This window comes from Nannospalax galili, unplaced genomic scaffold (genome assembly GCF_000622305.1).
Source record: "Nannospalax galili isolate Female #2095 unplaced genomic scaffold, S.galili_v1.0 scaffold663, whole genome shotgun sequence".
NCBI lineage: Eukaryota > Metazoa > Chordata > Mammalia > Rodentia > Spalacidae > Nannospalax > Nannospalax galili.
This window is the reverse complement of record NW_008351881.1, coordinates 7,553,046-7,578,656: the sequence shown is the minus strand read 5'-3', so window position 1 is coordinate 7,578,656 and position 25,611 is coordinate 7,553,046. Positions and strand designations below refer to the sequence as shown.

The 25,611-nt window shown below is 44.1% G+C and overlaps 1 long non-coding RNA gene across 2 annotated transcripts in view; it reads right to left on the bottom strand.

Annotated features, from left to right (window-relative positions):
* The window catches only part of LOC103746583, a 59,383-nt gene that overhangs the window by 27,533 nt on the left and 6,239 nt on the right, over positions 1-25,611 (bottom strand). The window lies entirely within an intron of this gene.

The following is a 25,611-nucleotide window of genomic DNA, read 5'->3' as shown; positions in this document are numbered from 1 at the left end:
GTACCGCCGCTTCCAAGGCCGAATGGAGTTCGCTACCTTTAAAAAAGCAGAAACCCGCGTCAGAGGCAGGCGATGGAGTGCCAGCGCAGCAGGGAAAACGCTGGCCTTGCCCAGCCTGCGCCCGCCGGAGACTCGTTTGGCCAGCTGGAGAACTGTGCAACAGACTCGGCTCCGAGGTGCTTTGCATATCCAGCCCAGCTCGCTGTCTTTCCCACAGGCTCCTGGGGCACAGGAGCCCAGTCCCCCAGCTTGCAAAAATTCTCCCAACAGGCTTCGGTTATCTCGGTTCACTGCACTCTGGTACCCAGTTGGGTTGCGGACGCTGGCTTGCAGCGAAGTCCTGTTGGAGCTCTGGGCAGCCCTGGGTGACAACGCCCAGCCGCATCCTGCTGACTTTCCTCTATTTTGAGAAGTTGAGTTTATTTCAGAATGGGGAGAAAGTGCGGGTGTTAGAGTACAGAGTGGGGGAGGCAGCTACTAAAGCCGGCTGAGGTTCTTTTGTTTTTTAAAGTTAGAGACGCTTTGGGCGCAAGTGGTAAGCGCGCAGCTTCGTGGTTTCCGAACTTAGAGAATCGTGCCGACATTCGGCAAAGCGCAGCGTCGGGGGGCTGGTTTTGGTTCCTGTAGAAAGCGCAGAAGCGAGGGTACAGCTCACTGGGCACTGCCATCCCAGGCTGACACTCACCGCAGCCCTTCTGCCCTCCACCTACTCCTACTGCGGACGAGAGGATTGACATTTAGGCGGCAGAGCTCGCCAACAGGTAGTTCCTACTGGAGCTAGGCTGGTTTAAATATAAAAGACGTGGGCAGGCGCTAAAATGAAGCCTAGACACAGACATTTAGTTGTGGAACGAAAAAATCACGGTTTGGAAGTCACTTGAAATAACCACGTTTTCTCTCCACTCTTCAACGTCTACCCCCAAGCAGTGAGAGCTGCTCTGTTTGGAAAGACACTCTGCGAACCTAATTAAGTGGCTTCAGGCTGCAAGCCGATTTGGTGGCTATTTTCCTTGAGCGTTACTAAGGAACCCTCCTTGGCTTTAGAAGGCTAAGTCACTTTCGGAAGTTCCCTCCTCAAAATTCCCAAGGTCTGGGCAAGAAGAGGGTGCGCTGGCTGCCTTTGGAGGATGGAATTGAATTCTGTGTTCCAGTGGTGCACACCAAGGGAAAGCGGGATGGCAGGCCGAATGCAGAACAGGCCCTTGTGCTCAAGTGGGCACACCGCCTTTCCTTCCCAGAGCACAGGGAGAAGCTGTGAGTAGTCCGCTTCATTCTGCCCCCCCCCCCCCCCCCCCCGTCGCAAACAACAGCGAGGGCATTAGCTCGCGAGCCACGCACCATCCCGCGCGCGCGTGGCCAGCATCCTGGAGGCGTGCCATGCCCGGCTTGTCCTTGTTCTAAGCAGTGAGTTACATGTGTCATATTATTTCAGTTTACTGATTTTTCTTTCCTCTCCCCCCCCCCCCCCCCCGCAAGGATGCAAAGAAGGACCTTGGTCTTGGTTCATCAGCCCTCTCCCCTACCGGAGCGCTCTGGAACCCTGTCTGGGGCCTTGGGCGCACGTGGTGCTCAGGTGAAAACCATGAGAATGCAGACTGGAAACCATGCAGTGGCCCAAAGATCCCTGGGGTGCGCCACCCAGGTCGGGCGGGGAAGATTAGAAGATTTGGCCTTGCAGGCAGATGGATCTAAGATGCCTAGGCAGATGAGCTCCCCCCTCCCCCCACCGGCGACCCCCGGCCGCTACTTCTTGGAGCCTGAGGATGCCTTCCACTGCCACCTAAACCATGGAACTCCTGGCCTTGTCTCCAAGTCTCAGATTCCCTACTGTTGCTGCCCCCTCCCCCAACTCTCAAGGAACTTGGGCAGATCTGAACCAGGACTCCTTGAATCTTTCACCACAAGCGACTGGTCATCCTGTCTGATGCCCCCATGTCCATCCCTCTCTTTTCCCCCACGCCCACTTAGCCGTGGCTCGATAGTCCTAAGCCCCTGCCATTACTATCTCAACTTTCCTAAATAAAGTTTTTTTGAGGCATTGCCATCGCAAGATTGCCCCAGCCTGCGCTGGCAGGACAGGCGCCTCCCATTCCCCCTTCACCTATTCTGCTCCCCGCCCACCAGCCACCCTTCCCCAGCGAGTCCAAATCTTGCCAGCAGCGGAGCAGGGGAGCACAGCAGCGGAGTCCCGAAGGCTTGTACTGTGCCCGCCCCAAGTGCCTAGCGCATCCCCTACTGTCCCAGGCACTGCGTTCCGCCCCCTCCTCCCCCACCTTGCTTTCACCAAAACCAGCGGATTTATAATTTAGTTTTCCAAATTTATTTTGCCTTGTTCACATTTTTTTTAAAGAGTTCTACTCTGCCTGAGCCTCAAGAATCATGCGCCTTCCAGATTCCTAGCCAAGAGTTTCAATGGTGCACGCTTTGGCTTCTCTTGGGGCAGGTTGCCTGCCTTGTCCTTCACTGGTCTGATTTCACCTTCCTAGGGTGCCCCTATGTCTCTCTTGCCTCCCTCAACCCACCTTTACAGGGAGATGAGGATAGGGCAGATGGGGTAGTGACGGTGGTAATGTGGTAGCACTGTAAAAGAGATCCTATTCTGTCATCACCCATCCCTAGCTCTTTGCACACTGGGGGAATTGGAGGTGGAAACAGTTCATTCCCATGAGGTTGGCCAAGTCCACACATGGCCAGGCAACTAACAGCAAAAAAGATTTCAGTTTGCTAAATCTGTGGCTTAATATGTTGTTTTTCTGGCTAGCGTTAATAAAGCTTGTGATTTTGTGTCCAAATTTATACAACCTTGAGACTTCTACTTTCAAGCCAATAACCCATGCAAATGGGCCAGTGAAACTAGATCTGGTGTGTGCTGCTGGGACAGGGGCCGGCAACTGAACTCCCAGGTCCCTGTGGTGCCTATTCTGGGGCCTGTGGACCCTGGGCAGGCTTTCTAAGGATCACTAGATTGGGTGTGAAATGGGACTTCTGGCAGCCAGGATCAGGGCCCCACTTAGCCTTCATTCTCCCAGGTGGCAGGTGGATTCCTAGCCTCAGCTGGTAGCCACCTGGCCAGAGAGCCCTCCTGAAGGCAAGTCAGCTTGGCTGGAATGAACCATGTCTTAGGGATCAGAATCAGTCTTGTCTTTTTACTCAGGGTTGGTGGCTGGCTGCTGGTCACCTTGTATAAGCGCTGATATGAAACTATTCACACTTACTTGAGCATCAGGAGACCTTTCTCCTGCCTCCATTGCTCCATCCCTTTCTAACTACTAAGGTCAAGCAGGAGACCCACCAGCTCAGCGCCTCCATCTGGGCACCCTCAGACTTGCTTCTCTTAAGCCTGACTCTGGCAGGAACCAAGCTGCCACCTCCTTCCCTTACAGGTGAGGTCTCCACCATTGCCAAGCCGGGGGCCCCAACCAAATGGCCCAAGTTGCAACCAAAACTCTGTCAGAGAATGCTGTTGAGGTGGAAGGTTTACTGGGAAGAGAAGGGAAAAACTCAGGTGAGGGGACAGAGTGCTGGTGTAAGCAGTCTCACTCTTAATTCTGTTTTACCACACTCAAGTAGGAAGGCTCTTCAAATCCCTGACTCTAGGGCTGGCAAGATGGCTCAGTGGTTAAGAGTGCTAAGTGCTCCTTCTCCTAAAGATGACACTTTTGGATCCCAGCACTCGCATCAAGCACAGCTCACAAATGCCTGTAAATCCAGCTCCGAGGATCCTCAAACCTCTGGCCTTTGAGGGCACCTACACTCACATACAGACACATATGCAGAATTTTTAAAAGTTCCCAACTCTCTGTGAATGCAGGCTGACTAGGAGTCCCTAATCCCACAGAGTCAAACACTGAACCATCTAACTGTGGCAGAAACTGGAGCTTCAGGGCAGAAGCTGCTGGGCTCTGATTTGTATATGCTTCGAATATAAAGTATCTCACAAAGGGGTCCCTGGCTTCGGCTTCCCCTTTCCATCTCTACTCCTGTGCCCAGTACAGCTTCAGGGCTCTTTGATGGCATTTATTTTTAGTATAAAGAACCTTAAATGTCACTGGGAGATGTTAAGGCAGGTAGAGGAGAAAGCTAGCTAGTGCTCAGAAAATGAGCTGACAGCTTCTCAAGGGAGAACATGGGAGGAATGGAAAATGGAGGAAACAGGAAGTGGGAGCAGAAATTGGAGGTGCTTTCCATCTCTTCCAAAAGCTCTCTCCTTTACACTCAAATCTATTTAAATTCCTGACAGGGCAGGAGGCTGGAGTTCTCTGTGGGAACAGAAAATCAGACCTGAGGGATGTCGTGTCTCCTACGTCTCTCCTACAGGCAGCTCTCTGTTGAGTTTACTGTACCTCAGCAGGATCATCTCTGGCCTGAGTGCCTCAATGGTCAACTCACCCAGAAAAGACCACAGGAGAGGGACCCAAGACAGACTTCCGGAACCCCCAGAGAGGGGCAGTGTGGGAAGACAGAGCTAGGCTAAGGGTGTGCAGGAGGAGGAACATACCACCCTTCTCCAGTCAAAGCCTGTCTTCTGCTGCTGGTGAGAGCCTGGCATTTCTATTTCTAACCCTCATACCCAAATTACGGGGGAAATTAAAGGGGCGATGGATGTTTGTAGTTTACGAACTGCTTTTGTTTGTTCGGTCTCCCATTCTGGTCTTCCTTTTCATCCTCCTGAAGTTTTGGCAGACACGAGGAGGGGGTTTAGTGGGTACTGATAAATTGACCAGTTTATTCTTGCTAATCAGGCACAAAAACAGCGTAAACACCAACTCTCTGTTGCTAATAGGAGCCTATAAAAAAAAGAAAACTAAAACAGTTATTTAGTAGGAACTGCTTAGAACTGAGAAATAGATAACACTTATGTGCTGAGCCTGTCCCTTTAAGAAAAATCCATAAAGGTTTTCCATCAGCCCAGTGTCTGGGAAAGAAGCAAACTAACTGCTTGGAACAAAAGAGACAAAGAGGCCAAACAACAAAACAAACAAACAACTCCCCCTGCCCCCCTAGGAGACAACAATAGAGACACAGCAAGCACGGTTAAGGCCTGGCCTGCTGGCTCCGTCCACCTGCCAAGTCTCCCCATTTGGCTGGAGACCTTCCCTCTCACCCCACTCTCACCCAGTCACCCCCCTCTTGAAGCCCTTTCTGTCTTTCTCTGTGTCTCTCTCTTGGGGTTTGGCTGTGTGTGTGTGTGTGTGTGTGTGTGTGTGTGTGTGTGTGTGTCCTGTTCCTGTTTTTTCTTTCACTTGATCTCACTCTGTCTCAGGCACCTTTTATTCTCTCTCTCCCTCCCTCCCTCCTTCCAGAACATTAACATCCCCTGGCATTTATTTATCTACTTATTCACTAGAGCATCTCAATGGTTCTCTCCTAACTGCTCAACTCAATCCTGCGCTCCTCTGAGCATCCTGGTGGCCTATTTTGTATTTTCTTTGCAGCAGACTTTGAGGGAAGAATCCTGAAGTCCATTTGCACTTCAATTTTATCCATTCCTCCTGTTCAGCTCTTTGCTCCTTTTCTGTATGGCTCTGGCATACTCCCTCATCCCCGGAACAGTCCTTTCTTCCCTGCTTGGCACTGCTTGGGACTCTCATGCATGCCTGCCTTCTCTTTCTCTCACCCGGCTCTCTTCCCCTCTCCGCAGCAGCAGGCCCCTCCCCTTTGCCCCCAAATCCAGCCGTTTTCTTTCTCTTTCCTCCTCCCCTCCAAACTTTAATAAAATACTGTAAACATCTTTGCCTGGGGATTGCTTTTCTTTATAGAGTGAATATAAAGCCTTGGAAAGTGAGAAACCGGGAGAGGAAAGAATGGGCACACGGAAACTGCAGTCAGCAGAGGCTGTGGCATGAACTAGCTCCCTGCCAACAGCCTCATCTCTTTCACGCTTTCTTTCAAATAACCCCTTTTGTGCCAGCATGCCTTCTGAGGCATCTGTGTCTGCTGGGGAAGGCCTGAGTCCCTTCTGCACGGGGCAGCAAGGGTGAGTCTGGGTGCACACACCCATGGGGAGGCTGTACATCCAGTCCCAGGCCCGTCACCCCCAACTCCTAGCCACTTCCACTGAGACACACAGGAGAGGCAGTTTCCCTGGTGTTGGAGGCCAGATCTTCGTTCCATTAGAGAACAGTATAGAATAACTACTTTAAAAAGAAAGCTTCTCCAAGGGCCAGAAAAGAACATGTGCTAATGAACTCTGGTCTAGTATTGATGCGGGTAAGAGGTGTAAGGCAGAGACAGGAGTTCCCACAGTCAGCTGCAGCAGGCCAGGGAAAAGTGCTCACCCCACCCCCACCGCACAGAGGCCCGGCTGCCACAGAACCAGGACAAATGATTTCCCTGGTCTCACCCTTCTTTTCCTCTTCTCTTCAGTGATACACAGACAAAAACATAGAAGGGGCAGTTCTGAAGGGAGAAAGCCATTTAGCCCTAGAAGAGCATTTATTAAAACCAGAAGTAGCAAGTTTGCCTTCCCTGTTTGGTTGCTGGGTGATAAGGGCAGTATTAAGAAACACTGATGTTATCAAGCTGTGCTTAAGGGCTCGGGGCTATCTCAGTGGCAGAGTACTTGTATAGTCTCTGCAAGGCTGGGCTTCAGTCCTAGCACCTAAAAGATTTTTTTTTTAAATCACACATATGTGTATGCAAATACATTTGTGTAAATGTATGTATATATCTATCTCCTGGTAGCTATTTGTCAGAAGAGAAGGGAAGAATCCAAATATAACTGGCCACTTCTTGGTCAGCAACTGTAGGTTATGATGTTCTAAAGATTAGCAGATTTTCATACAGGAAAAGCCAACAACAAGGCCCCAAAGGGCCCTTTTCCCAACAAGGCCGCTTGTGTTGGGAAAACCAGTCTTTCTTTCCTCTTTCCCTTTGTTTCTTCCTTTTTCCATTTCTCTCCTCGCCCTTTACTGACTTCCTCCCCAAGCTGTGTAAGCAAAGGGCAATTCTCCCAAACGGCCCTGATTTTCAGGGCCCGAGGGAAACTCCATTTTCTGTGAGTGCAGTACTAGAGTGCTGCAGGTTATATTGCAGTGTCCTCAGTCTGTGCCCAAATGCACCTGCGGTCACTAGGCTCCACTATCTGGCCTCTCCTCTAGGTTCTTTTCCAAAGTTAAAGACGAGACTCTCACCCCATATCCAACCTGCATATGCATGCCCAAACACCTCTAGAGGTCTGCTCTTGAATTACAGCTAAGTAGTGGCCCTTGGCCAAAAAGTCTAAGAATGGAGGGAGTATGTTCTAATGAACTCTGGTGCAGGCCGGTAACTTCCCAATTGGGAATCCTGTTTTCTTGGTATTTTGACCTTGTGTCAAAATGACTGATTCCTGCCCCCCTCCAGGGAAGTCACTCTCCAGCCAGCAATGTTTGTGGAGCTGTTCTGGGCCACACATCAGTGCATCTGGAAGCACTCACTGGCTGACTGTGGCAGGGAGCCCTTCTCAAGCCTGGGAGCCATGATGGGGCCCCTGATTTCCAGGCTGGGAGAAGGATCACATAAAATATGTTCCCACCTCCCACTTCCTTTTTCCACACTCCACACCACACTTTCTGGTTTCCTGTGCGTTCCTGTTTTATCACAGCCTCAGCAACCACGAAGCTCGAGATGGCAAAGATGTGGGCAAGGTGGGCAAGGTCTCAGCTCCCTTCACCAAACTTCTATCATCTTGCTCTTTCTTCAGTGCACTTCTGTGTTTTCCTTAAATTCTATGGTACTTGGAGTGTGGCTGTGAAAACTCTTCTCTTTCTTTGGGCATTCTGACTTCACATGTGTCTGCTACTTTTCTGTAAACTACAAATATGGCTGTCCATCTTCCTGGAAGTACTCCTCCATGCAGACTTCAGCTGTCATGTACTAAGTACTCTAGGGCAGTGAACAATCTGTACAACCAAGCATGGGCATTTTATATGCCATCGCTTCCCCCCCCCGCCCCGTCCCCGTCCCCTTCTGACAGGTGTGAGTGCTGGTGAGCACTTACTTCTGTACTGCTGGGTGCCTAAAACAGAAACAAAACAAAACAAAACAAAACAAAACACAAAATGTGACAACAGGATGCTAGCATCTTCTGAGGCCTTTCAAAACCTTGTATTTTATCCTTTGGGCTCCTGTTCAGGAAGAAGCCTGAGATTGTTTTTCTTATTTTATCTTTGACCTGCGTTCTTCATCTACTAAGGTTTCAATGCCATACAGTGGCAGGAAGGCACCTGGGTACAACAGATTAAACTAATAAGCCACCCCCAACACTTATAGGTCCTCTGTTTTTTGCTGGACTTTGCTTCTAATGGGCCAGTTTTTATTCAAAGCCAGTAACTCTTCTAGACAATTTGAGAGGTAGCACTATTTTACAAGTGACACTACTGTTTACAGAGTTAAAGGTAAGTTTGCAAAAAACATACCAAGTATAAGGACCACCCCCAGATGAATGTACTCTAAGCTATGGCATTCTGAAGTGGGGGCAGATGTAACTGCATAAGGACAGTTCCTGTCTGGGCGAGTGGCTCCTTCTAAGGCTTACAGCAGTTACTTGCTCCAGTGAGGAGCCTGTAGAGAAACACTTTTTCCTCTGGTGGCTCTCAATTTGGCCAGCAAGGAGAATTCCTGGGGAGCTTTAAAAAATTCCCAGTGCCTCGGCCACTCCTGAGTGCAATTAAATCAGTACCTGTAGGAATGTGGTGTGGGCTTCAGTAGTTTTTAGTGCCTCCCTGGGCGGCTCTAATGGTTCTCGAGGTAGATGCACTCATTTATAGTCAGAAGACCAGGACATCACAGTGTACAATGACTCTTCTTTTACATGAGCTCACTCTGCCCTGGGACACGGTTCACCGGGAGCCAAAAATAAAGCTGGTGGACGCTGTGTTGTTCAAGTATGGGATCTAGTAGGCTAGTACTAACCCAGAGATGTCAGCACACAATGTCTTATGAGGCAAGATGGGCAGAAGCCTGAAAGCTAGAACCCAGAGTTCCAATTCAGGTGCTTTCATTAACTAGGAAGTGACCTTGAACAAATCACTTGACCTCTTGGTTCTCAGATTCTTCCAGTGTAAAAAGAAGTAGCTGCTCTGAGAACTCTATGATTTGTCCTGGTGTTCCAGCCTCACAGCACTTTGTTAAATTCTTAGAAACCCAGAAGCTTTCCAGGCAGTTACCAAATACTCATGCACGCAACTGACAACTGCTCTTTATGTGTGCCCCAAATCCCTTTCCCAAACCCTAAATATCAGAGCGTTAATTTTTAAATAATCTTGGGCTCCCTTCATTCTCTCCCCCAGCCTCTTACAAATGAGCAGATGAAGAGAGTGGAGGGTGGCGATGGCTCTGAGCAGTGGGTAATGACTAACAGAAGTTTATCCAGTTGGATAAATGTCTAGTGGATTGCTGCTGGGGTCAGTGTTAGTTCTGGTCTTAATTAACATCTTCATTAATTGTGTGAGAGAGGGAATAAACAATAGCTAATGATATTTGCAGATGGTAGTAAATTCAGAGGTGCTGCTTCTACCAGTGAGAGCAGCAAGAGCCATGGGATATCAGAGATGTTAACAAGAAGCAATTATAATGATGTTTATTCTGGAAAAGGCAGAAGGAAATGTTTAGAGGAAAAAAATGACAGGGGACACTGGGAAATGCTAGAAGAGACAACCACCTCTACCCTTTGTAACTCGGTGTGCATTTGGCAAATGAGTCAGCTTAAATGGTCTTGTAACTTCTGATGTACGTGCTGGCCTGGTCCTGAACAATAATAATAATCACAACAATAGCAGTAATGATACCCAATATTTTAAGCTGGGTGTGATGGCACATGTCTGTAATCTCAGCACTTAGGAAATGGAGTCAGGATGATCAGGAGTTCAAGATCAGCCTTGGCTACATGGTAAGCTTGAGGCCACCTTCGCTAGGCTACGGAAGACCATGTCTCAAACGACAAACAACTCCCTAAACAAAACAAGACAAAAGCTCTGTAAAATCCAATGTTTATGGAGTCTTTACATAGCAGACAGGATTCAAGATGGTTTGTATAGAAGCCATTCTTACCCTGGAAATGCAATGTAGCTCTACTGGCCATGTAGACACTGATACAGACTCTCACAATCTTGGATCTCTAACAGACCTGTAGTCATGAGGAAATAAATTCCTTGGACTCATTAACAGAATCTCTCATCAACGATTTTTCCTGTCCCCAACCTACTTACTCTCATTTTCTCTCTAGGCAACTGCATGCTGAATTGACAGACAAAAAGCTGGTGCAGATGTTCAGAAAGAAAGGAAGGAAGGAAGGGAGGGTGGAAGGAAGGAGGAGGAAAAGAGGAAGGAAGAAAGGGGGTAAGGAGGGAGAGAGGGTGGGAAGGAGGGAGGGAGGGAGGGAGAAAAGGGGTAGGGAGAGAAGAACAAAGGCAGGCCGGCAGCTCATTTATTTGCACTTAGCGCAGTCACACAGCAACAGCAGGCACTAAGCTAAGACATGTCACAAGGCCTCTTTATGTACCTAATTCTCACAGTGACTCTTTCTAGCAGTCCTGTTTCTCTTAATGAAAGAAAAAAGAAGATCATAGTGGTTAGGTTGCTGGCTATGAACACATATGTGATAGGTTGTATGGAGGCTCAGACTCCTGTTATGTCCTTTTCAATCACAGATCCATATTTCCAACTCACTTCAGTGCTGCCCAGGTTGACAGAAATGTGGAGCCACACATGGAGAGGCGGAGGTGGGGGTGGGGTGGGAGAAGCACAGAGGAGAGTGAGGACTGGGGAGCAGAGGATAAACAGAAGGTGGCTGGGACAGACATGCTTGTCCAGCTCAGTGTGACTGAATTATTTATAATTATATTTTGAAATTAGGAAAAATAGAATTTCCACACAAGAAAGGCTTTAACACAATGGAACCCAAAATAATGTGAGTTTGACCTTGAAGGAATTTGGCAGAGAGCACCAGCATCTGAGACAAAAGCATACTGAACAGAAAAATGGTCCAATGTAGAAAAGCCAAGGCCTTCTGGAGAAAACTGAGGTCCGGGGCCCAGTGGACGCCAAAGATCTTCAAAGTGGCATCAGGGGAGGACGTCAGAAGAGTGTGAGCTGGACATGGGTCTCCTCTGCCCAATGAGGCTGCACATGCCAACATGGTCTAAAAACTGGACACTGACGTTTAAAAGTGATAAGATGAACGTTTCTGAGCATGTACATAAAATGTATAATTCAAAGAACACAGAGAAAACATCAAAGCAATCAAAAAAACAGTGTTGCTGGGACCGGGGTTCTATCTCCCCACAGCCTCCCTCTCCCGAGAGGTGGCCAGCATCCGGGCTTTTCTCGTGATCACTGCCTTCCTTTACTTTTTAAATTGTGTTTTTAGCACTCCTATATCTCCCCTTGAACAGTCAATGAATGGAATCATGCTGCATACATTCTGCCCTGGTTACTTCTTCCTACCATATGTTGTGTGTAAGTAAACCCCATTGTATTTATCCATTGTACTGCTGAGGGAACTCTGGGTTTTCTCCTGTGGGGCTTTTGTGAACAATTCTGCTGCAGACTTCTTACAGATGTCACATGCTGCACATGTCCAAGGGTTCCCCCAGGACAGGGGAAGCAACTTTCATTCACAGTTCCAATAGAACCTATGGACTGGATGGCTTGCGAGCTAAGACATTTTATTTTTTTTATTTTGTTTAGTGTTAAATGTCTGGAAACAGAACGACAAAAGAATAATATCACATGTTCTACAAGCATTATATAAAATTCAAGTTTCTATAACGAGAAATAATAGAAATAATTGTATTGAGGCGTAGTCACTCTGGCCCCAGCTTCCTTTGTGAGAACTTGCCACAGAAACCAAGGCCCGCAAAGCCTGCATTATGGGTACGTCAAAATGTTGAGAGCAAAGAACTCAACCAACATGGACCACTCTAAGCCACCAACCAACATGGGATCCTGTAAGCAAGACCTTCAAACCGTCAACCAACAAGGAACCTTCTGAGCACCACTGAGTTGTCAACCAACATGGGATCCTGTAAGCATGACCCTAAGGCAGTCAATCAACATGGGACCCTCTGAGCACTGCTCTAAGCAATCAACTAACATGGGACCTATAAGCACCAACACGGGATCCTATAAGCATGACCCTTAGCAGTCAACCAACACAAGACCTCTAAGCACAGCTCCATACAACTAACTGCACACACTGGCCCTATCTAAAATACTAACACTTCACAGCAAAGGCTTGCTGATCCCTGTCCTGGAATTACAATTATAGGCATCTTAATTGTGTGAAACACAGTGATAGATGTAACACACACAGTACAATGCCTAGTAACTTCTGTTATCACTAGAAATAGAAGGTTCTTTTCTTTCTACTTTCCTTCTGGGTTTGCTACCCACAAAAGGCCAGTCTGGAGTCTTTTCCCCAAAAGGTCAGATTCTCAGTTGTCAGTTTACAGTAATAGTTCATGACTATGTGATTAATACCACTCATACATTCCTCTTAGGGATCGTGTATTTAAAAAAAAAAAAAAAAAAATCATCAGTAGCAGTGACTGAGCAGCCCCAAGGGATAAAGGAACCACAGTTCACAGGTGATCTTTCCACTTGTGTGCCCAAATGGAGTCCAGAATTCTTGGAGAAAATTTGTTAAAACAAACAAACAAGCAAGCAAACAAACAAACAAACCCATCTGAAGCGTTTACTGAAAGAATTTTAAAAAGCACATTTAGGACCAGCAAGGTAGCTCAGAGGATAGGGCAGAGTCACAGCAGGTAAAGGAGAAAACCAACTCTCACAAGTTGCAAACTCCATACTCCCCACACACAATAAATGCAAAAAAATAAAAGTTTTTAAAAGCACAAATTTAGAGAACTAATACCACCAAATGTTAATACTTTTGATATCAACACTATAAAAATCAAGACTATGATTTTGGCACTAACATTCATAAGAAGAGTACAAAAAAATGGAACAACATGTACATAGGCAACTGAATTTTAACAAAGATATAAAGATTACGAGTGGAAAAGTGTTTTCAGTGAATGGTGCTGGGATGATTGGGTACCCATATGAAAACTGATCAGTTTCAATTCATATCTTGGCATTAAATAAAAATTTAACTCAAAATTGATTCGAGATTTCAATATACAATATCAGCATATAAAATTTCCAGAAGAAAATTTATAGAGAAGAATCTTTTTTTTTTTTTTTTGATGTTAGAGTAGGCAAAATGCCTTCGGTAAAAACCAAAAGCACAATCCATAATTTTGACTTCATCAAAATCTTAAAAAATCTGCTCTTCAAAAGGCACTCTTAAAAGACTGAAAACAAAAATCACAGACTGAGAGAAAATATTGCAAATCAGATATGTGATAAAGGCTTTGTAGGCACAGTACAAAAAACTGGAAAACTCAATAGGACCACACAAAACCCATGAACAGATACCTCACCAAAAAAGCAATGGAAGGGTTTGGAGAGATGGCTCAGAGGTTAGGAGGACTGTCTGCTCTTGCAGAAGACCTGGGTTTAGTTTCCAGCACCTACATGGTGGCTAACAGCTGACAGTAACTCCAGTTCCAGGGGATCAAACTCTCTCTTTTGGCTTGCAAGGCTATCAGGCATACATGTACCTCACATACATATATGTAGGCAGATACTTATACACATAAATAAAAATAAATAAATTTTGATGCCAATGCTTAAAAAAGAAGCTACAGGAATATAAATATGTGTAATGGAACACATTGCATATTTATTAGAAGGCCCATGTAAAAAAATGGGATTTGACTATTCTAAGTGTTGATGAGGATGTGGAGAAACTGGAACTCTTGTCCATTGTTAATCGAACTGTAAACTGGCACAACTACTATTAGAAAACAGCATGAGATTTTCTTAAAGGATAAACACCTGCCCCATGCCTGTAAATTCCAATCCTAGGTACTTACCTGAGAACTGAAAATGTGACCACTTGAAGATGTGCACATGAGAGATCATAGAAACCTTATCTTTCTTCCTTCTTTCCTTCCTTCCTTTCCTTCCTTCCTTTCCTTCCTTCCTTTCCTTTCTTCCCTTCCTTCCTTCCCTTCCTTCCTTCCTTTCCTTCTTTCCTTTAATAATCAAAAAGTGTAAATAATCTACTGTCCTTTGACAGGTAAACAGATAAATTTCTTTATATTTATACAATGGAATACCACTCAGCACAAGAATAATTATTGATGCATACAGCACTGTGGGTGAATCTAAAAATCACTGTGCTCAACAAAAGCCAGACCTAAACAAGCAAATAAAAAAAACCAAGAGTATATGCTGTAGGATCCATTTGCCCCCAAATTAGAAAATACACAGCAAACTATGATTCACAACAACACTATCCACACCAGTCACTGTAGAGGACAGGGGCTGGGGTGGGGGGAGGCAGTACCAAGAGGAATACAAGAGCTTCTGGAGGAACAGAATTATTGCATAACTTGGCTTCATAGGTGTGAAGTGAAAGCTTATCAAACTGTACACTATAAGCATGTGCATCTTATTGTGTGTCAATTACAATTCAATAAACTTAAAAAAAAGAACATACAAAAATGCTATATTAAAAGTGAAATTCCAAGTCATTGAGGGGAAGAGCAAGAGAAAAGTGCAACAGATGTACCTGGTAAAGAAAAGGTTTTATACAAAGAACAGTTATAAAAGAATCAACTGCAAAGGGCAAAATATTTCAGTAGAATTTACAGAGGCTATCCAAGTGACCAACAAACGGGAAAATGTGAACATAACCTCTTTAGTCATTAAAACAATGAGAATTAACAATAGACTGAGATACTACTGTATAACAGTAAAAGAAGGACTGGAGAAGATAGGAAACAAACAGAACTTGTGGGCCGTGGTGGGAGTAGAAACCAACACAAGCACCTTGGAAATTGTTCTATTTAGGTTTCCATCGCTGTGATAAACAACACTATGTATGACCAAAACAACTTGGTGAGGAAAGGGTTTACTTTATCTTACAGCTCCCAGGTCATAGTCCATCACTGAGGGATGTCAGGGCCAGAATTCAAGGCAGGAACCTGGAGGCAGGAGCTAAAGCAGAGACCATGGGGGATACTGCTAGCTGACTTGCTTCTCTGGCTTATGCTCAGACTGCTTTTTTATACAACCCAAGACCATCGGCCCAGGGGTGGCACCACCCGCAGTGGGCTGGGCCCTCCGACATCACTCAACAATTAAGAAAATGCCTCACAGACGTGCCCACAGGCCAATCTGATAGAGGAAATTCCCCAACAGAGGTTTCCTCTTGCCAGGTGTGTCAAGTTGACAACTGAAGCATCCAGCACAGAAATCAATTCAGCATTATCTTCTAAAACTTACAGGCAAACTTCTAACTCAGAAACTTTGCACATAGGTTTATACCCTAAGAGGATACATATGTTCACACATCAAAAAACATGTAGAATAAGGTTCACATTATTGTTATTTATATTAATCCAAATTTGGAAACCATCCAGAGGCCATCAAGTACAGAACAAACTGTGTATACACATACAAATAGAGTTTCACATATGATGTTAATAGTAACAGCAGGAAGAACTTTGATATGAGGTGCTGGCTAAAATAATTGAGACATAAAAGAGAAACACTGTATGCTTCACCTTATATGTAAGTTCAGAAACAGGGAATACCAGTCTGTATATTACAAATCAGGATTGTAGTTGTCTCTGGGAAGAAAGACAGGTGAAGTAATTGTCAGAGAACAGAAAGTGGTTTTGATCACCAGTAGTCTTCCATTTCTTTTTTCCCTCTCTTCTCCCTGCCTCCTGACAGGGTCAACTTACGTAGCCCAGGCTGGCTTCTAACGCTCAGTCCTAGCCTCCTGAGTGCTGGGATTATAGAAGTGTGCCACCTTACTCAGCTTTCTCTTTATTAACACAGGAAGTGGTAACAGGGATAGTCTACCTAGCTATCCACTTACAACACACACTATGCATGTTCTCACACATGCATGGTTCTCAACACACACAGTTCTCACACAGATGGCTCTCACATTGCTATATGATATTCCTTTGTAAGACTGTAGGAAAATTTGGCATTTATTTACTAACTTACCCCTTTCATTCCTTCATTTATTACAGTGCTTGGCAATTGAACCTAGGGCTGGATACACACTAGGGCAAGGGCTCTAGTGTTCAGCTATAGCCACATCCTACTTTTTATTTTAAAATAAGGGGCTGGAGAGATGGCTCAGTGGTTAAGAGCACTGGCTGCTCTTGCAGAGGACTCAGGTTCGAATCCCAGCACCAACATGATAGCTAACAACTGTCCCTAACTCCAGTTCCAGGGGATCCAGTGCCCACTTGTGACCTCTACAGGCATTGCACATGGGTGTCCTTACATGTAAGCAATATACTCATACACATAAAATTTAAAATTAATAAGTAAAAACTTAAAAAATAGAATTTAGACTGTTCATGCTGGCTTTGAATTCACTCTACCCCAGGTAAGCCCCGAATTTACAGTCTTCCTGCTTCAGCCTCCTGAGTAGCTGAGATTATAGGTCTGCTACTAGTCTGGTTTTGTGTGTGTGTGTGTACACTAGTGCATACACTTATGTATGGGCAAGTGTTCATGCAAATGTGTATGGGTGCACACACAACCTTGGGTGTCATTCCTTAGCACCATTTATCTTTTTTAAAAGAGAGGGTCTCTCATTGGCCTAGGATTCACCAAATAGACTATCATGGCTGGTGAACAAGCCACAGGAATCCTCCCGTCTCCACATCCCCAGCACTGGGATTACAATTACAAGCACCTGCCACAATACCTTGCCTTTTAATTTTTAATGTGAATTCTGGGGATCAAACTCAGGTCCTCATGCTTATAAAGCAAGCACTTTACTAAGTGAGTCATCTCCTTAGCCCCTTTATCTTGATTTTAAAGCACAGAATGGGAGACAAGGGCAGTCACGCACATAGCACGCACTAGGGATGCTACAATTTCTGCCAAGCCTGCTGGGCGCTTTTCTCCTCAGTGGTTAGTCATGACCAGCATTAGTGTTGTTGAGTTGTGCTAAGGTTACCTCCAACTCTGTCTCCCAGTTAGGAACTTTCCTGTGGGCCCTACAGGAAGAATTTTCAAAGCTTAGCAAAGCTACTCTGATGGTGTATTGTGTGTGTGTGTGTGTGCAGGAATGAAGAAAGATTCCATCTAACTCATGGTTAAGAGGCAAGACTATACTGCCTAGGTTCAAATCTTACTTCTGACACTACTGTGCTGTTTTCTGAGTTACCTTTCTGCACCTTAGTTTTCTCATCTGTACGATGGATACAATACTGGTCTACATTATAGGATTTCCAGGAGGGTTAAATGAAGTAAGGTGCTTAGTAAGTGTTACAAGTGAGAGAGCATAGCTGGAAACCCCAATGAAAGCATTTCATCTTGACAGGTGCTGCTCAGTGGTTCTAGATTGTTGCCAAAGCTCTTCAACAGTCCCCTCTTTTGCTAGCCCCTTCCTGTTACCGCTAATCCACTCTATGCTGTGCAGAGCTGCACATAGCCCTGTTCTTTACTAAATGCCTTCTTGCCAGGTTTCCAGAATTTTCAGGCCATGTTCCTGACCTCCCTAAAAAGCCCGACAAGTCAATGTTCCCATAACAAGAGCTTACACACCCCGTCTCTGTTGGCTATATCCTCTTCCTTCCTCTCGCCTCCCCCATCCCAGGCCTCTCCTCTCTAGGCAAGGGCATCAGCATTTTTGCTCACTCTGTATCTCCTTAACATAGTAGGTTCTCATCTGTCCCCTGATGAACATCCTCTTCAATGAATGGGCAGCATCGGCTCAGTGGCTCTGAGAGGGTCACAGTTCTTACATGGCACCATCACTTTACTAAATTACTAGTTACTAAACTAGGCTTTTGGATACTGTTCCTGTTTGTAGTGCTCCATTCTGTCCCTGAGCACACAGCCAGACACAGGGCAGACACGCCATTGCAATTTGGAAAGGGCGCTTGCTCGGGTGCTATTAAACTTTCCTTCTTTCCTAAAGATGACCTGGGAGCAAACTGATTCAGACTGCCCACAAAAACGTCTGTGACATGACCTCCTTCAAATCCATCTGTGTGTGTTCTGGGCATGAGGGAGATCCCTCTTAGTTAGTGCAAATGAGTGCTCTCTGCCCCAAGGGCCTTCACTTGCAGTATAGGCGGTCTGGTCATTGTCAGACTTTATCAACTCTTGTTTATCATCTCTTCCATGTTGGAAGGACATGGACAGAAATAATACCTGGTAGATTCAGGAAATATTTACTAAGAGACTATCCTTCTGCAAGTCTTAAGAATTTTGGCTAATTAAAAAACTTGATCCCCAAGCCACCACACTAACACAGACATTTGCTTATTATTCTGTTTGAAGGTCCAAGACCATGGCTAAGAACTACATAACCGTTGCTTGGTTGGATAGCTTTGGTGGCTGACTCAGGATCTGACCCCCAATACCAACATCTCTAGTCCACGTTGAAAGCCCTTATTCTCTTACTTTCAGAACATTCCAGAGGAAATAATCTTGTTCCATTTTGTCATGCTTGTTTTTGACCCAAACTGGTTCACCCAGCTGGATAAGTTCTTTAATCACCACAGGGTATTGAATGAATCATGGCTATATCGAAAACTCAAATCCACATTCAGAGAAGGCAGATCTGCACCATTGATAGTATTTCAAAAGAATGCACCCCGGGTCCTAAATGTAATTTTGAAAGAAAAGTGATAAATTCACTCTGAGGCAGGCTCAAAGCCTCCAGGGGCCACCCACATCCAGTGCTACCAGCCTTTCAGGGTGTCCCTCTGGTAGAAACTATTTCATTTCTTCAGACCTGGCTGATGAGTGAGCGACCATCATGGCTAACTTGGAAAGCCAAGCCTCAAGCTCCTCATCTTTGAGTTGAGATAATACATGTGACATACCTAGCACAGAGCAGAAACAGGGTTAGACCTAAGTAATTATGACTTCTCATGACATTCCTTTCAACCCAGGATTGGGGAAGTTATTGTCCCAGGAAGGTCTTACTTTGTGAAGGCGTTGGCCTGAATGGCCCACAGCAAAGGAAATCAGCTTGTAGGTATTACTTAAAATGTAAAGAAATCTACCCATCCCTATCCTAGCAGAAAGGTTGCAGAAGGCCTGTCCTCCTTAGCTGTGGTACAGAGTGCCCACACTGCCAGAGTAAGGGCCACTGAGACTGCTCTGTGAGCAAGCTTGGAACTTGGTGGGACATGGACATGCCCTGAGCCTGCCAGGAAGGTAACCATAGCCCCAGGGCATACATAATGCATGAGCTTCTTAATTATTTATGGCTGACTCCCTGATGCTGGACATGTGTTCTTAGGTCCACCTGAGGCAAATGTGGACTACCAGGTGTATGCTTAATGGCAGTTCCAAGACGGCAGTTGACTGCCATTAAGGCCTATTTTTACCATTTACTAAATTATAGCTAGCTGGTTTTTAAAGATTTCGTGTACTATTCCTCAAATATTAAATTTATTTTTAAAAGTTTTTAGTTGTATGTACCATGTGTTTTGATTTAGAGATGAGAAAATCTGGTCTCTGTAGAGATGGTAGTTGTAGATTTTCTGTAATGGGGACTGTCCACTAGTGCTGGTCCATCACCACACCTCTCTGACAGGAATGTTAAAGGGGATTTAATTCTGTATTAGGTGCTTCCTTTATCACTTAGAGAAGATGTAGTGTCATCCCCATGAAGTGCTCATCCTTACCTGCCTTCTGTGCTTTGGTTTTTAATAGGATAAAGGAGGGAAGTCACCCTAAAAAGGCCCACAATTCATGGGGGTTGGTGTTGTTAACTATGATGAGGAGCTGGAGGGGTGAGGGGTGATATGCTTGGACATCTGGTCTGTGAAGGAGCTGGTAGTCACAGTAGTCTGGTGAGTCTGTGCACATTAGTACAGGGAGCCCACATGTCCACACTCTCTGAAATGAATGAGCACTGAACCAGGAGCACCTGTCCCAGGTCAGGAACCCTACTAACTAGCTTAGTTGCCACAGCCACCCAGGTAATTGTCAGAACCCAGAGCATTTGATCTAGACCAAGGATTGTCATCTGGAGGAGGAGAGTGAGAACATATAATCCAAGCGGGAGTCATGGGGACTGTGGAGACCAGGTCTGGTCACAGAGCCCGTTGTCACTTTGATCCGGCTTCTTGGTGTTCTGGGCAACACTCCCGAAACAAATGTCTCAACACTATCTTTTTGAAGAGAATCAGGATGTTTAGATTGTTACGTAAAATCTCATGGATTTCATTTTAAACCTTAACAATTAACCCTAACAATAAAAATTTGAGGGATAGGGGAAGAGATGTTACAAATTTTGTTTCTTATTTTCTTATCTAGAAGTCTCAAAACTACTTTTTGGATTTCATGTTTTATACTTTTGTAACCATGCACTAATATCAGCAATGTAACTCCAAAGCAAAGTGGAAAAGTTACAAAAGTCTACCCACTTAAATATTATACATAGACACAAAAATATCTGTTAAAAACATGTGCAAATGAAATAATTTTTATGTTCTAGGACTACATAGGGAGATGGCTTTTCTAGAATTTTTTTATTTTTTTTTTCTTTTTGAGACAGGGTCTCCCTGTAGCCCCAGCTGTTCTGGAACTCACTATGTAGACGAGGCTGATCTCAAACTCACAAAGATCTGCCTGCCTCTGTCGCCTAAAGTGCTGGAATTAAAGGCATGTGCTAATTTTTAACAGAACGTTGAAAGAAATATGAAGGGCAATGTAGCACGGGACCAGGCAGTTTCTGAAACGCTTTTTTCTACCTTGACCTCTGCGTTTACTTCTGGATCATAATGAACCCTCAAGAGAATAGCCAATCTACATGTTGGTTAGCTTATGTGCTGGAAGTCTCCTACATTACACTGCTCCTTTCTCTGTTCTTTCTCTTTCTGTTGTTTGTAAAAACATTTCCCACACCATGAAGTCTAGTGGTATCAAATATTTCCCAATGCTGTTAGTTTGGCTTCTGAATATATTATGAGAGTTTTTTTTTGTTTCGGTGGGGGGGGGCAGCTTTCTTATTGTCCCTAAATTTTCCTTTGGTTTCTATTAAGACTGTTTTCATTCTAGAAACCCACACCAACTGCCTGTAAAGTGAACGGAAAACCAGGAAAGCCATGGGTTCGTCTTGCTTGAGTTTATGTGGAGGTTCTCGGAAGACCCAGTGTGACCTTTATTTTTTCTAACCAAATCTGGAAGAGAATAGTCACACAAGGCCCTTTGTATCATAAACACAGAGATCCTCCAAAGCCTGTCCACTGCTTACTGCAGCGCCCTGGCAGGGACTATGGCCATGCTAGTGTGTGGTGCATACTTGCAGAAGGAGTAAGTCCCTCTTGTGCATACTCTGGGCTCCACCTGGGACCTCTGAGTTATGGAATAAAGACACAAAACATGATTATTGACCTTCTTTAGGCAGTGGGCAATTTGAAATGACACCAGCAAGTTCTAGACTGATATTAAGGATCTGTGACATGGGGATAACCGACTTCAAGATTTGAATACTGGAGGCTTGACACCGACTTTACTGAAAGTTGCCCACTGAGCAAAGGCAGACTGGTCCTTGCCAGGTCAGTACTGATGGATCACGGACTGTCTAGGCTGTCCTTGCATCCTGTTGCCTTGCTAGTGTCTAGATTGACAGATGACTCTGTTTTCTAAGAAATGGCTGGAAAAAAAATACCTTAGTAATTCAGTTGTCTCGGAAACCTTACATATGGCACAAAATATCCTGAAAAAAAATTTTTTTTTGAGAAAGCATTTGCTTTTCCTTTGCTCAGTTTGATCATCACTACAGTTGAAATTGATTCAAATTTATTGTTCCTTTTATGGACATTTTGATGGTTAAAATTCTAAAGTTATAGAAAAGCATAAGCAAGATATGAAGATTTAACTGCACAGACTTTGTTTTTTGAAGTAAGCCTTAAAAACACAAGTAGGAAGCAATGATTGATACTTCAAATCGAGAATTCCTGACAATTACAATAAATTTTTGAAGCCAGCAGACATTCTTGATTTACCACTGTTGAATATGAAAGCAGATTTTTCACATAGTGAGTCATAATTTATAGTTTTTTGTTTTTTTTTTTAACCGCCTTAACCTGCCCTTGAAGTGTGTAGAATGAGTCCTAGTTGGTCTCTATTTAGCCTGTGAAATTTAACAAGGCCATAGCCTGGGGTTGGTAAGTAAGGCTGTGAGCCATATCACCATCTCAGGTTTTTGATGACACCACAAACCACTTGAGATTTATTATGTTAGCAGATGTCATCAGATCTATGTGTGCACAGGTGCACCATGCAGCTGGTGAAAGAAAGAACACTGCATGTGGATATTTATTTTTGTATCCACACTCTCGATGGCTAGAAAATGACCCCGTGTGTCCTAAGTAGTGTGTACGGAGGTCCAACTTCATTACAAGAGCCTATGTGGAAATCTCTTGAAGTCCTTTCTACAATCAGAATTCTCTGTAACTGTTTCTTATGGGGAAGACACTGCTTTTTACAACCAGTGTCTAAAGAAGAGCACAGCAGATTACAGTTGAAGACTGCTATAAGCAATGGAAAATAAGGTTATCAGAGCTTGAGACTTATGCTTGGGTTTGCCTCTCACAGGATAGTACACTAGATAAGCGTTCTCCTCCCCTTAAGAAAATATGGACAGCCAGCTCTTGTCTATTAACGCCAACAAAATGCTGCAATCTGGCACTTGGTTTAAGCCTCTCTAAGTATTTTTAAGTAATAAAGAAATCATTGAAACTATTGCCTGTAGGCAATAGCAAAATATATTGTGTATTTTTACAAATTCCAAATAATTATCCAATTATTTTTAAAATGATGTATGTTCGATTTAGCATTGAGTATATTTCACTAACTTTATTACAATGCATGAAAACTGACCAAATTCTGGTGAAACAAAATACTTTATAATAACCTAATAAACTGTTTCTTTTAATAATGCAAAATAATAAAAATGAAAATATGCTTCCTATATTTTTGAGAAGTAGAGAAGACAAAATAAACACCTTTGGAGCGATGACTGAAACTTACTGGTTTAGATGAGATACAGGAATTACTTCAGTTATGACATAAGCCCTGTAATAATGCATGGCTTTTGGAAATAATTATATAGTGATTATTCTCAGGGATAAACACACAGATGTTGCTAGTACATTAAAAAATTCTTAGTTTGAAGAAAGCACACAAAAACTGCATTACCAGTTAATTGGCTTTAGGAAGAACCAGAAAATCCAAAATCAGAGTGAACTTGCTAGAAGCTTCTAGCAAGTTCCATCAAATGAGTTGCAAGTACAACTTTAGGCATACATATATATACATATACACATATATATGGACATATATATATGTACGTATGTGTAATTTTACTGGAATCATTTCAGTAAGATGTACCCCAGGGCCAAAATGCTTAATTTAAGCATTTTGGATAATGCCTATTTTAAGAAACTATTAATTATAATATCTAAAAAATGAATATAGGAAGATATTAACTCTTATATTTTCAGAAAGGTTTTGAATCAAGGTCATTTTTCAAACAGGCACCTAATTTCTATATATTTATTTACATTGCAAAATATGAAAACCAGAAAACCAGCAATGTAGATCAAAAGATGATCACTTGCAATTGAAAAATCTAGAAGCAACAATATGCTGAGGTGACTACAAATTTGCAAGGCAGATTTTTATATGAAACACTTGAAAAAATTCATCTTCCTTATTTTGTAAACCCTGCGCATTGTCCAACGATGCTGTGTGAGTATCTGACAGGCTGAAGAGTGATGATGAGGAGTAAGTATTCTTGTAAGCTTCACGTGTCAAAAGAAACAAATTACATGCAAATATAAAAAGATAATCTACAAACGTTTGGACATGACACGCAAGGGTACATTTTATCAATAAATAATATACATCAACTCCAAATTCCTCCAGGTCACCCTGAGAGTGGAGGAAAAGTCTTTTCTTTCCTCTTCTCTACTCCTTTTTTCTCCATTTTTTTGCTTTAAGGTATTTCCTGAACAAGATTAAAGTTTTTCTACAATGTCATTTCTCCTTTGCATAAAATGGGTGTTGAGAAGGGTTGATAGTTCTGCTGTGGATTTCACACAATAACAACAGAGACCTCCTTGGCACACTGGGAAAAGTGGTGATACTGTCTATGAAAAACACTCCCTCCCCACCTTAAATAATTTTGTATGGAGCTCATCAAATGTTCACATTTTATATTTGGTTTGGAGTACTACATAGATCCATTTGACCATAAAATGACTACAGGAGATCCTAGAACGGAAAGAGATCTGTAACTCACTTGAATCGACTGCCTGTGTAGACAGAATTATGGTTATGCTGGCTAAATGGTTAAAATCACTTCACTTAGAGCAAGATAGACCTTGAAAAGGAACCTTCCCTCCGAAGTGAGAGTTGAGGGTGCAACTGAAGATGCATTATCTTCCACTCCACTGTCAGGTCCTCACCTCCCTTCCTCAAACCATGCATCTCTATGGATATAGAGTACTGTGTTGTTTCCGGAGGGGCAATTGGGACCTGCAAACTTGCATTTGACAACCCATTTTAAAAGCCAGCATTTTCTAAAATTTAATTGATTATCCATTTTTGAGGATCAACAATTCTTATTATTGAAAATTGGTATATGTATCATACATGAACAGCCACACACCGTCTATATACTTAAGCGTGTATAGGACCGGGTCTTTGCTATAATGAGGCCAAATGTCTTCTTTATTTTATAATGTGCACTGTCGGGACTGCGAACCTGAAAAATATCAAGTTCTCCAGAACTTGGATGGCAAATATAATTGGAATTAAAATACTGACATGGTCACATTTAGTAGAGAGAACAATTCACTGGGAGCGATTCGGTCTCACTGGTAATCACATAATTGAACAGGGTTTTTAGAGGCTATTTGAAGCTATTGTTGTCTGTTGTGCAATTACATAATTAGGATCTCTGTAATAAAATCTTCTCTAAACACATGTGGGCTAGTAACTAAGTAAATCTAAGGCTAATGTTATCTTTTTACTTTTAACACCTTAACTTTTAAAGCACAATTTTATACCAACTTTGCCTAATCACTGTTATTTTACCTCGCAAGTACAGATACTTAAGATGAAAATAATTGGATTACTTTAACACCGCCCCCCCATATTTTAGTTTCCAAACTGCTGTTTAAAACTGCTTCATCTGTGAGGTCAACTCACTATTTGGTCCCCCGGAGAGTGTGCACCGGTGGAGGCTGGATGGCACTGTCTGGTTTGGGGCTTGCACCTTGCCCCCCGCACCATCAGCCTTGGGGACTCTGACTTTCTCAGGGAACGCGCACACCCGAGTCCACGCGTTCTCTGGGGGCGGGGAGGCTGGTTTCCAAGCTAACGCCGGGCTCCAAGGACCCTTTCCGGGCCCCGGTTTGCACGGAAACAAACGTGGCAGGGGCCCTGGCGGCGGGAAACCGGGAAGAACCAAGCCGACCCGGCGGCCCCACTCGCGCTCCCACCCGCCCGGCGGCGCCACACTTTCCGCGGCCGGCGGCGCACAGCGCC